Source organism: Lepisosteus oculatus, chromosome 19 (assembly GCF_040954835.1).
Source record: "Lepisosteus oculatus isolate fLepOcu1 chromosome 19, fLepOcu1.hap2, whole genome shotgun sequence".
Taxonomy (NCBI): domain Eukaryota; kingdom Metazoa; phylum Chordata; class Actinopteri; order Semionotiformes; family Lepisosteidae; genus Lepisosteus; species Lepisosteus oculatus.
Window position 1 is genome coordinate 13739671 of NC_090714.1, and position 14828 is coordinate 13754498.

A 14828-nucleotide genomic window follows, 5' to 3' on the forward strand; every position below is an offset into this window, starting at 1 on the left:
GTAAGAAGTGAATAGTACTGCAGCAGAGCTTGCATTCAAACCATCACATATAATCTTGGTTTCTTTCCATTATGTAAATGTATTTAATGCTGCAATTTCATCTTCTGGCTACACTGTGCTGATACAGTGAAAAGAACAGGACATGGATATACTGTAACACCTTACTCACACACCAATAGTTAATCTAGAGAGCTTTCATTTTCAAAAAGTTTCATGTAAAATCAATTTCCCTGGTCGATGTTAATCTTGTCCCTAATCAGGACAATACAGATGTCAGTCATTGCTGACTTCTAACTTAATACGAAGCAGAATTATATATTCTGATTCCTGACCTGGTAAACAGATCAGAGCTAATTAAAACACCACTTCTGGATGAATGTCCCTCCACACACTTTTCTAGACTTTCATTAAACACTTTAAAAGCTTTTCTTATATAGTTATTATATACACCCTTGCTCTATTATAGAACATGGCATTTAATTGTTTATATCACTTTTATCATACTTATTAGCATTCTGTGTTAACATTAAGACTACCTGGGATATGTTTGCAATTCTGTTTTTATCTTAACTTGATCAAATGAGATGAAGTAAGAAACCAGTTCTCTTAAATGCTGGTTCATTTTGGGGCGAAAAGCAAAGGCGCAAAATCAGCAGTTAATTAACTATTGAAGAATTCAGCCGGAGAAGTTAAAATCCAGTGCTGTGTCCACCGGGTCTCCTCCAGGCCAGGGTGCGCAGTCTCAGCTGGGTCCCACAGGTGGCTCTGGGCCCCTCTTACCTGGAGGCAGGTCCTTTTCCCCAAGTCCTTTGGTAGGTGTGTGAATATGTAAGACAGACTGTACAAATCATCGAAACACAGCGCAGTGTTAGATAGATAGAGAATTACAAGTACACTTTAGAGGAAAAGCAGCTTTATTTTGTTGGAAACCTAGAACTGGGATAAACTTACCATTCAGCAAGTAATATTGAGTCAATACTCTATGTGGCTTTTGAGTCAAAACCATGTACTGGTGTAAAGCACAAGGTCAATCTAGACAGGAGTCAGTATGGAAAGGAAGATGTCCCTGTTCAAAGAGAAGAGGAGACTGGTTGGATGGGGAGGGGAGGTATATCTTCACACAGAGCTCACCACCTAAAACTCTTCAGGGCTGCAGCAATTGAGCTGACAGAGAAGATCCAACTCGGACAGGAAGAGTTTTAATACAAGCAGGGCAATAACACTGGCTTCACAATAAAACGTCATATACAGGTCTGGAAAAAAAAAAAGATTCAATCAGCTAGCGTTTAATAAAACATCAAGTCAGAATTATAAGCCACCAAATTGACTTTAGAGACTGAAACCTAGAAATGTGTTAAAGAATTTGTGGGAAGAGCTGGTATTTTACACTAGACAGGGTGCTCTGTGCAAAGCACAAACTGGACGTTTGCTGGCAGAACCGAGATGCTCTTACTTGCATTGTGGCAGCTGTGTCCTCCAACAAGCTCATGGTGCAGGATCTCTCCTTCCCAGGGAAAGAAGCTTTCAGGTCTGAAATAAGTCAATGCACACTGAAAGCGTTAGACGCTGCTATATTGAGAAATATTGGAAAGGAAACGGAACTATACAATGTACAGTAGAAGATATTTTCCAAATGTGTCCACCAGGCGGCGACTGTTATACGCGAGTCTATGGAGATCCTTTCAGTTACCATTGCATTGATCTAAACACCAGGCTCCAAAAAGCAGCTGGAACATGTGGCTGTTGGTATAAAATTGAGTTGTGCAGCTGGAGGTCTCGGTTTGTGCAGTAGAACCTGTCCTTTCACTGATCTTCAGGTCAATACAGCAGAGATTATCCAGTGGTACCACAAAAGAGAACAGTTCATAGAAGTTAATGACTGTGACATCTTTAATTTGTTACAAGATCAGGGTAAGGATCACTACACAAACCAAGTAGTTGGATCTACATTACAGATGCAGTGTTGAGGTTGCCCCATTCCCCATTGTGGAGCTTCAGTGACCAGTCTATTTTCCCCACATGATCAATAGGTCTCCAGGCAGGTAAAAAAAAAAGCCTCAGCCTTCTCTTGAAAGAATTTTGCATGACCAAGTCCTGACAATTTGTTGGTCAATGTAGTATTGTCTACAACTCAACACCAGCAGTACTCCTAACCAGAGGTGTCACACTTAAGACTCCCAGTCTTGGACAGCATGAGCTCCTCAACCTTACCCAGATCATGAGCGGCCATTGAAAAGACATCCACACTATCCCACAGACTTGTCGTCTAGCCGAGATACTGCAGTGAAGAAGCTCACTTTAGCATGAGGACTGGGGTGATGGACTGATGCTTTTATCAAGACAGACAACCTTCAATTTCTACCCATTTCAACAGCCAGGTACACCCGTGTCCTACCTGGAGTTTTAGTGTAGGGATCTCATCTCACCAATTGTGCAGCTCTGTCAAGCTGGGTTTCTGTATCCCAAAAACAGGAGCACAAATGGGCTCTTCCTGGTATACAGCTTTCCTTATGATCCTCCAACCCTTCACAATAAATAGTTCTCATGGTCTTCTCCAACACAAAGCAAAACCTAAATGTTTTCCACCCAGGCTTCGCTTTTATAAGCCTCATCATTAATTACAGGAGCTTGACTAATTCTATGGGAACCTATCCTCAAAGCCCTAGAATCGTCATGTGGAACGGCCAGGTGTGCTCGCTCAGTAATGCACACCTGTTTCCAAATCCCTGCCTGCTCAGAAGCCATCTTGGCTCAGAGAAACATCACAGCCTGGTGCTTGAGCCAAAATGAAAGGTTTCTACAGAAGCCTTCTAGGGTCACTACGACATTGCTTTAATACATTTTCCCTGAGTGTTATTAGAAGTGTGTTCTTTCTAAACCTTTCAGCATACCCAAATCTATTTCAGAAATAGAATATAAGAGAAAGATAATAATTTGATTATTGTTTATATAAATATTCCTTTATACATATACCAATTTGTGATTTTAACTCTTAAATCACTTCAGCGCCCAATATTATTTCTCTTCCTGTGTCAGAACACTTGTCAATACGTGTTATGATTGGCATGATGTTCTCAGTTGATGCATAGCAAAGGAGAAAGTCAGTGCTGCAGTCCTACTGTGAAAACATATTTTGTGAATAGAGTCCTTAGTATCTAAAAAAACAGTGATTGATGAGAGGTTGTAATGTCTTTTAGCAAAGCAGATTGAAGTATTACTTTGAGAAATATAATTTGCCTTCGGTATTTTTGATGCCATCTATTGGCTGATGATTTCAAACCGTTTTTTTCAAGTTAAACTCCCTCCTTCATGTTTTCACTATTGAACTGGTCCTGCAGCTTGGTAAGGCATTTAAATGAACTAGCAGGGCATAGCAAGGTGTAGCAGGCCATAATCATCGCCACACCTGGAGGGAAGTGTGTGTGAGGAAAGAAAAGGGGGAAAAAAATTCCCCAGCAGGCCGTGAGGCGTGAGTCTGGAGTGTCGGATATGCCTGTTGTTGTCAGCAGTGGCAGCCACTACCCCTGTGGTGTCACACACCTCTTTGCAGTCAGACAGCTTCCTGTTTAAGTTCTTCCTCCCTTCTGCTTTCAACAGCTTCCAGAGGCTCCGGCTGAGCCTCTCGCAGTATTTGTGAGCCTTGTACAGGATCCCACCTGAGGCTGATCCTGCTCTAGGTCTTTTAAGGAAACCGTTCATCTCCCACCAGGTAAATTCTGACTCTTCAAAAGGAATGATGGGTTCGGCTGGTTTAACATGTGTAGTCATGTAGTCTGGGGCCTCTATGGGTCCTTACAAATATTCTTCCAGCTCCTCTTTGGTTAAATCCAGCTTTCATGATCTTTTATCCATACTTAATGCTGACGGTAAGGATTAAAGTTTAGCGTTGGGGTTGCACTGAGGTTGAGATATTTGAATATATCTGAATATAATAGGTACTTCAGTACAGTGTTGTAGTGTTAATGAAACACTACTACAATGCTAATGAAGTAAGTGCTTCCTGTTTATTCAGTTAACCAGTTTAAAAATTAAGCTGCAGTGCCACAGTGTGAACTACTTTGACACAAACCAGGGGAAACGTGGAAGGATGTCACAGGGAAGTGCATTTTAAAGTTCCTAACACAAAGGGTTGTGGGAGAATGTTACAGAAAGTAGAAAGTTAGTGAATTGAGTGTGTAATAAACGTTTACAGATGAAATATCTGACTTTTTTGTGCAGCGTTAAGATCAGTTAGGTTGTAGAACAGTACGTGCCCTCTGAAGCCTATTAGAGCCACGGAGAAACAAATAACTCGTCTATAGGATAGTATAGTATAGGTTTTTAAACTCTTTAAACATTGAACGGAATACATTTACCATTACTTGACAGTCAGCTTCACATCGAGGAGAACATACGTTTGGAAACCCGTGACATTTGTACTTGTCACAGAAACAATACGCGTTTAATCTGGGAAAGCTTATTGACACGGTGTTGAGCTTCATGTATACAAAAGACAGAACACGTGCTACTTTCGTTTTTTTTTTCAAAAAAGAGCAGTGTGACGATATTCCACTTTTGTTAAAGTCAATGCTACTTTGTACGGGACAATAATATTGCATATACAGTGCAATACAATATACAGTATTAATGTGGTAGGCAGCATTGTTCAGAAATTAACTATTGTGTTTAAACGGAATAATTTTCTCATGCTGTGATTACCCTGCTGGCCATGGGAAAATAGGATTTTGAATCGTGTAACTCATGGGGGCTTCTGAAAACAATTTCTTCCACAAGTTTTCAGCTGGAAGAAAAAAAAAGCTACCGTCGCCGTCAGTCTGTAACCACGCCCACAGGAATGACATCCCTCGGAGGCCACGCCCCGCTCACCTGTCCGCCTCGTTCTGCGAGAGAGAGCGGAGCTGGGTGAGTTTGCTCCGCGTCTTTAGTTTTATTTTTATTTTATTTTATTGTAAATAAAATTTAACTCGTATAATTATGTAGTCTAAACCTTGCAGGAGAAAGGGCAAAACACGTTTTTTTCGTTGAGAAGTAAATAGCAATTGTTTTATTTTCCAAAGCTTCTCTTATTCTTAATATGCCGTTTGTTTTACACAGAAAATGTGTGTTTTTCTCTCACATCGAAGACAAGCTCTTTTGTAGCAATAAGAACACTGTTGTGTTGGCAGAACGAAAACGTCGCCTTATGTTTCTTTATTTTTAATCCGTCTTTTTCAAGTACTTCGTGAACTTTGTTCACAAAATCAAGCGTGTGCATTTATCCAAACCAAAAGTAGCCCTGCTAGAATTTATAATTTTTTTTCCCTTATTTTACAGAGTATGTTATGTGATGATGTTCTAATATTCATGGTAAACATTTCTCTTGCAACTAATACTTTTTAGTTTAAATGGTTTTTCAATTCTAAATTCTGCCGTTTTGCGTTTTTACGTCTAGTGTCTTCGGGTAGGACGCAATTCACACGAAATAATGGAAGTACAAGCTTAAGTAGAAATGTTCATTTATTTACACGTATTTTATTGAAATAAATTCTCCGTTGTCTGTCCTAGTGAAAAAGCCGTGTGCTACTAAGAAACGTTGGTTTAAATTATCTTTAAATGACCGTTTAAATAAATGTACTTTTGTGTTTCTAGTTTGATGTCTTCGGGCAGGACATGCTTGGCTCAGCTGCTGGAATTATCTATGTAAGTATAAAGTTTACACGTATCATATTGAAATACAGTATAAAATTGAAATATATTGAAATAAGTATAAAATTGTTGTTGGAAAACGTAATGCATCTTGTCTAAAGACGACTCAAACTAAGTGGTGATAGATTAGACTCCACGGCAGAAATGGTTCTGACCCGACAAAACTGTAGTTCTGCTGTTTATTGAAAGCAATTTCTGTTTAAACTGAGCTTTTTTGATCCGCATTAAACGGACTCTTAAGAAACCGTTTTGGTTTCCACAGTGCATCAAGTCAATTAAAACCGTAAACAAAAATCTCATTAGAATGTGGTAGTTTCTATCTAATAAATACACATGTAGCTGTATTGATTGTGTTGTGCATTCGGTATGCTTGCAATTTAAATCAGAGTGCTTCAATAATTTTTTAAACAGGAAAATTTCCTGTTACACCAGGCTAAGCGCTTTATTTCAGCTTTGTTTAATCTGTTTTAACCGTTTCATCTTCTGAACTTGTTAGTCAACACAGCAACTCGATCTAATGAGTTGGGATGATTTCGAGATCCTGTTTGTAACAGAAAGCACGACTAATACTGGTTTCTGTTGTTTTGCAGGAAGCAACGAAGTTCCAGTCTTCATTCTGGTCGCTGCCTCGACAGAAGCCTCGGAGAAACAGTAACGTGCTGTATGTTTCTGTTTTAACATGTAGTTGCTTGCAAATGTTTTCTTACTCTGTTGACTTGTAAACAGTATTTAGCGTTAATGTTTCCGTGCTTTGACACTTTGTAATTGAAATGCATGTTCATTTTCACTTCGAACCTTGTGCATCCGACGTATTGTAATGTTTTGTTTTGTATGCAGTTTTCGCTCAATAAATTGTCGATTGAAACTTGATTTTGTTCTTTCATTTCTTGTGCAGAGTTCTGTTCCCCCTTGGCCCTGAAAAAAACCCGATGTTGGTGAGTTTTTTGGCGGAGAGATTTTGCTAACAGTTTGTGGCCGCAAGGGGGCACTCTATCGCTTTTTGACTTGAAAAGGTCAAAGGCTACCCCCTTTTTAAGCGTGTCCAGATTTTCCCGCCAAAAAACTTAGTATATGGGGTTTTTCTCGGGGTGTGGTAGCAATCAAGCCGAGCCTCGCCCACCCCCCCTCATTGGAGAGGGGTAGGCGGGGGCTGGCTGATTGACCGCAGCTCTAGCCAAGCCCACTCGCTCCCGGCAGGAGAGGATGGCAGGTTGGTGGTGGCTTTGGTCCCTGCAGAGAGGCAGGTCTCCTGGTGTGTGGACTTAGAAAGCTGTCAGTTGCAAGCTGTGACTGATAGGCTGAGTCCGCCCTGGGTGCCTCCTCTCTCTCGGGCCGAGGCCATCTCCAGCCTGCCTTCCCCTCCTGCTGGGAGTGAGGGGGCTTGGCTAGAGCTATCCTCAGTTCTCCTCCCCCTGGGGCTATACCCACGCTCCCTCCTAGGGACCCTTTCCCCCCAGAGACTATCTAAAAAGGCGGGCGTCTTCGCACTTCCAAGTCAGCGTGCGATGGGGTGTCGCCTTGCGGTGCGTGGCGCACACTGCAAGACAACCCTTCGCACCTTCGAAAATACAGGACAATGCAGACAATGAAATGAGTTTTTATTGCAGAATTCACAGCAAATACATTGGTAGCAGTCAACATTAAACATGCAGGTCAAGAATAAAATACAGCACTGAATCGGGACATTACAGATCAAGCCACTGGTAACAAAAATAAAATGAAGCAGCACACATTGTCGAGAAGAACCTGCCAACGCTCGTCGAGTTGCTGGAGAGGAGATCGTCGGGGCGCAGAGAACCAGGAGCCGCAGAACTGAAGGCAAAAGAAAAAGGATCAAGTTAACAGGATATCGGACTTGTAGAATCGATTAACTTGAAGTTCTGAAGTCTTTTAACTTTAAATAAACTGCCCCAATAAAGAAACATACAAACACGCTCAAATTCAACAAGAAACCAATAGGTAACAGCATGAGAAATCAGATACATCCCAGTCTCACTACTCCAATATTTAGAAAGTAGGTTCAGCCTATTATGAACAAAAGAATCCATAAAAAAGAACCAGCGCTTTAGTGTTTCCTATTATATTCAACAAAGGCGCAACTAAACGAAAATAATTGATAACATTAGTATAAAACCGTTCTGGTGTTAAAATTATGTGAAATACATGTCGACTTTAATACATAAATATAGCGTAAGATAAGAATACAACTTACCTCGGAAAAAACACTTTAATAACTTGTGGCCCGTTTTTGAAATCCCTTTGTCACCTGGAGAAATAAGAAATATACGAATTAATACATTTAATATTTGCAAACGATTATCGTATCGGAACGGAAAGCGATATTATAACCAGATTTTAAAAACCAGAGATACACTGTTAAAAACTTTATACAGCAAATGACTTAAGATAAATTAGTTTTTTTCTTTAAAGGAAACAGAGCTAGATATAACATGTCTTTAAAAACTACTTAAGAAACTACTTAAGAACGCTGAATGCAGACTTCTAAAACTTTGAGAGCACGCTCAGAGAGGACATTCATTTCGGCGTCGTAAAACACAAATTAAACAAAAAAAAACACGAAATTAACAAAAGCTGCAACAACAAAACATTTGTCTAACTTTTCTCAAAGTGAAATTGGAGTTTTTCTGCATTTAAAATAAGAAAATCAGAATTAAAACGCAAACGCACCTAACGCCGCAGACACTTGCCCCGCCGCCATCTTGCCAGGCGCACCTGTGAAATTAACGAGTTCTTATTGCATAATGCACAGCAAATACAGTAGCAGCAGTCAACAGTAAACATGCAGGTTAAGAATAAGGCAAAACGGTATACAAAGGGTACACAACAGATCAAGCCACGGATATCAGAAACAAAATTACAGGAAAAGCACACATTGTCAAGAATAACTTGCCAACGCTCGTCGAGTTGCTGGAGTGGAGCTGGAAAGGAGAACCAGATAACCAGGAGCCGCAGAACTGAAGGCAAACAAAAAAAGAATCAAGTTAACAAGATATCGGATTTGCAGAATCGATTCAGTTGACGATCTGAGGTCTATTCACTTTTTTTTGCTGCCTGTATAAAGAAAGTACCACTTATAGCGTTTATCATATTCGATTTAACTCCACGCATTGAAAACCATCGTGCAAATATGTCGGTATTATCCATCTTTACCCAGTGGATTCAATAGATGAATAAAAGAACCAGCGGCCTTAGAGGTTCAATTTCTATTCAACAAAAGCACAATGAAAAGAGCAAAAGTTATATAGTTAGTATAAACCCGTTCTGGTGTTAAAACGTTGGGAAATACGTGTTGCACAAATATAAACAGTATAGTGCAAGGGAGAAATAGAACTTGCCCTGGAAAAAAACAGTTTTCATAATTGGAGACCCGTTCTTGAAATCCTTTTGTCACCTAAAGAAAAAAAAACATACGAATTAGACAATTAAATCTTTACAATGTTTTATCATTTTCTGAGCGGAAAGCGTTATTATAGCCCGGATCCGAAAAGCGGAGATTTCACAGCTACTGACTTTAGAAAGCAAATGTTTGAAGGTTAACTTCAGCCTTTATTCGTTGAAAGAAACAAACCTTATCTTATAAAAACATACTTACATGACTTCTAAAACGTCGAGAGCACGCTCAAACAGAACACTCATTTCGGCGTCCTAAAACACAAATTAAACAGGAACAAATGCAATTAACAAAAGTTGCAACAACAAAACATTTTTTGTCTAACTTTCCTCTAAGTAAAATTTGAGTTTTTGTATTTAAAATAAGAAAATTAGAAATAAAACGCAAACGCACCTAACGCCGCAGACACTCACCCCGCCGCCATCTTGCCGGGCGCACCTGTGGAACAGGTGGACGGGGCGTGTCCGCTTAGGAAGGTCACTCTGGGGGCGGGCCCGGCTCCTGAATGACAGCTGTGGATTCTGTTACAAGGGCTCAAGACTCACGGTACTGAAGATAAAAAGAAGCCTTAACTTACCAAATCGTTTATAATGTATATAACGGCTGAGGACTTTCAGACACCCGAATACAGTGACATCGCCCTGGTCGTTCGCCGGACTCGTTCAGCTTGCGGCCGGTTGATCTCTAGAACCAAGAGAAATGTGCTGGAGAGAGACCCCTGTCGCTCCTAGTTAGGACTGCACCTCTCTTTCACTGCTAGTGCCACACCTGTCCTGCAGGTGTCACAGTGGTATAAGGGGCTGCTTTTTAGAATTGAATTCCGAACTATGCATTTATAAAGGACTTAAACCCCCCATTTGTCCCGGTTTTGGAGGGCCCCGAAAATGGAACCCCCCAAAACGGCCGGCGTGGTAGAGAACAGCCACCTCCACAAACTCACCCCGACAGCACGAGAGCTACACCCGGGGCTTAGATCTCAGACTGACGGGGAGGCTCGGGGCTCGACTTCAACTCAAGAGACTCTCTGCGGGTCGATCTACTTTCTGAACTTTAGAAGTGTCCGATGGTTTAGCCCGCGGAGCCACCAGGCCGGCTACGTAAAATGTTCCACATATAAACCTTTTATTTAGCCTAAAGCAAAGGTTCCCACATTTCGCTCGCTTTTCAAGCATTAAGGCTTCTGAGTTGAAAAAATAATGAAAAATAAAGTACTGAATCAACATTTGCAGCAGATTAAGGGGATCAGTGTCAGACGTAGTCTGAGAGGTTAAAATGCTTTTTTTTAAACAAAATGTCTGAAATGATTCCAAAGACAACATTTTTAAAAACGACACCAGCGATTAAATGCATCTAAATGTTTTATACCCCAGCTGGTGTCTGGTTCCTTTAGTTCCTTTATACCAGTAGGTATCATCATATATTTATATGTCCATGGGCGTTTGACAAAGTTCCATATATGAGTTTAGTCCTTCAGATAACAGATTCAAAAATCAAAAGCAGTGCATGCAAAAAGAACGTGAATTTGTGTATGCATAGAAAACAGAAAAGTGATAGGAATATATTGTCTATGAATATCAAACGGCTTGGAGCTGAACTATTGGAAGCAGTGTGCGACAGGTATTTAGACGTTTTATATTAACTCATTAACTCTAAGAGATGATGAATCGATTAATTTAAAAAGGCATCAATATTCCTGTATACACAGGTTATACAGTGAACAGCGTTGGGGAACCATTGTCAAGGAGTGGTATCTAGTACAGTAATCACTGGCGAGATTAACTATCAGACACTCACAGAATAATTCTTTCTGCTTGACCAAAGCTTAAAGACAGGAATTCGGAAACACTGTTTCTGGCGCAAGGTTGACGCTAATTTCTAACCTTTTACTCTTCATGATCTGAATTTTTTTTAGTTGAATAGAAAACAAATCTTAAATGTTCAACTAGAGCTTCTTCACCAGCGGGTCAGTTAAAAGCGTGGAATGGGACTGTACTCCAAATTGCTTGCGATTGAAAGGCTGTTTCAAAGCGGAGACGGCCAACTCCGGGCGGGATCCAGTCCGTGTTTTAGACATTTCTAAATAATTGAAAGTCAGAAACCAGGTTTGATTAATCAACCAATTTGATCTCCTTTAAAAATGGTTCTGGGAACCGTTTGGGGTTTTTGCATTTCAAATAGCAGCATTACACTTGCAAGGAAAAGCAAATGCGGGATGTTTCGATTATTTCCAGCCCAAGTTTCTTCCTATTAGGATAGGAACAGTTCAAAATTAAAGATAAGGCATCTGAGCTTCAGAGTAATTAAGGAAGCGGCTTTGTCGCGGCCACTGACTGGATTTCAGAAAATGCCTTCTCTCTTTCAAAGAAAAGTTGAATTGGAACTAAACCATCAACTTTAGTACCTTAAAATGGGTCGAAATGCAATTACGATTTAATATTGCTACCTATATTTTGAATGCTTGGTCAGATCTGTTACTTGTTTTTCGGTAGTTATTTAATGCGCTTTCTCCTCTCCAGCTCCCCAGTCTTCCTGTCCTCTACAGCAGTCTGGACACCGAAGCTCGGACCTCCCGTGTACCGTGAAACTGGAGAGATGAGCGGTGAACTCGGAGGTGAGCGAATCTAACTGGTCTTGTGTTATCGAGCCTCTTGCTTTCAAGTTTAAAGAAAGAGCTTTGCATTTGCACCTGCAGAACTCTCATGACAGTTGAATTTTCTCAATATGGGAAACAATAGCGTATTAAGACCGCGCCCACAGCTCCGTTAACTTAAACTGAAGGTGGAAATATTACCACGGGGGAAAAGAGCGAAGCCGTATTTTACCCGTACCGGCTGCTCAACTCCTCCCTTCGAATAAACTTTACTTCGTCTTCCCAATCTGGTGCTACCTTTTGTATAGGCTAGAAAAAAGCTTGACTACAAGTATTAAAATACGAAACGCTTCTTCTCCCCTGTTCAAGCAGCAGTTGATCCCGGAGAGCAGCCGGACTCACCTCGCGGTTCCGGGACCCACCGTCTCTCCGGCCGGCTGTCCTGACAGGAGCGTCTCCTCTCCCGGGGCTCCAGACAGTGGGCCGCCTGAGCGATGTTAAATACTGGATAATAACAGCTGGCCGGGTTACGGCTATACGGTTTCTTCTTGTCCAGTTCTTGCAATAAACTTGTGTGGCCTTCGTACTCTTTCTTAAGTGAATTTGAGAGTTGGGGCCGGTGTACCTGGAGCTGGGTCACTTCAGCTACAAAGAGCGCGTCTCCACGTATGATCATCCTACCATTACTTTTAATGAGCCTACACGTGTTGCATTTGCCCCTGCAGTCTGTGCAGCGTGCCTGTCCCTCTTGAATATAGGTTGCTTCCTCTTCCTTCATAATAGTTGCTGCGTCAGTTTTCCTGCAGTTGGACTGTAGAACTTCAGTTGTTGCTTGAATGAAAGGCATGCAGCCTGTGACCAAGCAATTACTTACCACCAGCCGTCTTGCATAATTACTCTTGGTAAAATAAACTCTTTAGATGTACTTACATTTACTTAATATCACAGCCCTGTATTAGTAAATATCCCTCTTGTCCAAACCTATGCTGACAAGAATAAGGATCTGGGAGACTCCAGTCCTGTTTGGAGCTTGACTCCCGAGAAACTCGGGAAGGACAGGAGTCTGCAATATTAAATATTTCTACTCAAAGCACTTTGCAGTTAATATCATTACCAAAAATTTGAGAGGGAATACACTCAACCCAGAGGAGCTTTCCTGTGGCTGAGCACACCTTGAGAAAAATGATCACAGTACTGTAGGAGCAGACCAGACTGGAAGAGCATTACATGGTTAATTATGAATCTATAGGGTGCTATAACACCCCACCACCACACTCATACACTCTGCCTTGCAACACGACAGCTCTGACCATCATTCTACATTGAAGTAGGCATTTTGAGTACAGACACAAGAATTGAAGCAATTTATTATTTGAAAGTTAAGATATGCATATTCTGAAAGAAAGAGACACTCGGAAACTCCTCAAACATTTAACTATCAGTCAGTGACAGAAAAAATAAACATTTTTAACAAAAGAAGGAATTAACTTGTAATGTGCATGAAACCAAATCCAACTCAAGAGCTCTTTTTCAAAACAATAAACTGTTCACTACTTTAGGACAAATATATATATATAACAATCAATTTCTGTATGGTACGGCCCACCAAAGAGGAAACTGGAGTAAAAAAATATCTATTTTATAAAGAAAAACATTCTTAGTTTGCTTACTAAGCCAGCTTACATTTCCTGTTTTCCCTTAAACAAAATACGAAACACTGAACTCTGAACTGATTCTTTGAAATACAAGAGACAAAGAGATTCAAGGTTCAACATTTGGTACTCCAGGCACAGTGCTACTGTATGTTACTGAAACATGAGAATGTGTATCAAGTGATACAATGATCACTGTATTGTTTTCCTAACAATTTCAATTTTTTCATGTCAAGATTTGCTGCACATTGGTGGTAGTGGATGGGAGTCTCCATTACCTGTAAAGCGCTTTGAGTGGAGTGTCCAGAAAAAGCGCTATATAAGTATAAGCAATTATTATTATTATAAGATTTGTTCCAAAAACTAGGAATGTGATATTTTTAATCCCCTGAAAGAGAAAACCATGCATCATAACTCCCTTTTAATGATGTACCTGTAAGAAACTACTGTTAAGAATGACCTCTCATGCAGGTGAAGCAACAGACTGTGTTGAGTGTCCAGGTGGTCCTCATGATCCTCCCAGCTCAGGGACTCAGGAGAAAGGCCTGTGATCATCAGCACTGTTGAGAATTGAGAAATACAATCAGAAATCATTGGAAATACAATAATTCTTGCATCAACAAATATGAAAAGAGATTTCACTATGTAACAAGGCTACTAAGAACCAAAACTGCTATATAACCATTTAATGAACAGGAAATGATATTGAAAATCATTATAAGCCTAAAAATCCGTCTGTTTCACACAAGTAAAGTTTAACAACCTGCCCAACGCCTCTCTGTATTAGGAGAGATGGCCTTCTCCAGGCTAAATTCACACTATCCCAGAGCGCATTCACATACTGTTGTGTGCAAACGTTCAGGTGCCCCTGGTCATATTGTATGTTTCAGTGAGATTCCAGATGAAAAGCAGCTGACACAACCTTTGTATAGTACAAACCTAAACACGATTTCTTTCTGCCACTTTTAATGCACAATTAGTGTTTATTTACAGTTTTGCAAATATTCAAAATAAAAGAGAATATGGCATGTGCAAATGTCAGTTTGTACTTAGAGATACCTCCTTTGGCAGAAATCATAGCTGCCAAACGTTTCCTGTTTCCAGCTAAGAGTCGTTCTGTTCTTAATTTAAGAATTATTTTCCCACTCTTGCTTACAGACCTTTTCTAGTTCAGAAATATTCCGACGTCTTGTTGCATGCACTGCGTGTGTGAGATCACCCCACAGATTTTCAGTAATATTCAAGCCTGGGCACTGTGAAGGCCATTACACAACATTGCAGATGTCTTCCACAAACTCAGAACTCAGAAAATACATTGAGTGACTTTTTGGAAAAGGTTACAGAATACAGGATTACGTTGTTCATTACATTTCTGCAAAGTACTGCCTTTCAGATTGTCCGGGCCTGTCGATTTTCAAGTATTTGCAAAAACACACGCCCCATGTGTTTAGATGTCATAGTAAAGGTAGACACACCTGTGAGCCCAATG

At 40.5% G+C, this 14828-nt stretch overlaps 3 long non-coding RNA genes across 8 annotated transcripts; 1 reads left to right on the plus strand and 2 right to left on the minus strand.

Moving 5' to 3' along the window:
* Positions 1-957: 957 nt before the first annotated feature.
* Positions 958-2458, minus strand: LOC107079003 (uncharacterized). The gene is made up of 3 exons (XR_001479972.2): positions 2396-2458; positions 1454-1530; positions 958-1066 (listed from the first exon to the last, which is right to left on the minus strand). It is a non-coding gene; the product is annotated as an uncharacterized lncRNA (long non-coding RNA).
* A 1088-nt stretch (positions 2459-3546) lies between these two features.
* LOC138224263 (uncharacterized) lies at positions 3547-5683 on the plus strand. Its single transcript, XR_011182671.1, has 3 exons — positions 3547-3709; positions 4774-4902; positions 5629-5683. It is a non-coding gene; the product is annotated as an uncharacterized lncRNA (long non-coding RNA).
* Positions 5684-7266: 1583 nt separating this feature from the next.
* On the minus strand, positions 7267-9876 carry LOC107079005 (uncharacterized). Of its 6 annotated transcripts, none has more exons than XR_011182647.1 (7): positions 9491-9876; positions 9299-9351; positions 9042-9097; positions 8578-8660; positions 8374-8418; positions 7898-7951; positions 7267-7497 (listed from the first exon to the last, which is right to left on the minus strand). It is a non-coding gene; the product is annotated as an uncharacterized lncRNA (long non-coding RNA). The 6 variants fall into 6 exon arrangements; XR_011182648.1 differs by having other exon boundaries at positions 8597-8660; positions 9491-9875; XR_011182651.1 differs by having other exon boundaries at positions 9511-9528.
* Positions 9877-14828: the final 4952 nt, after the last annotated feature.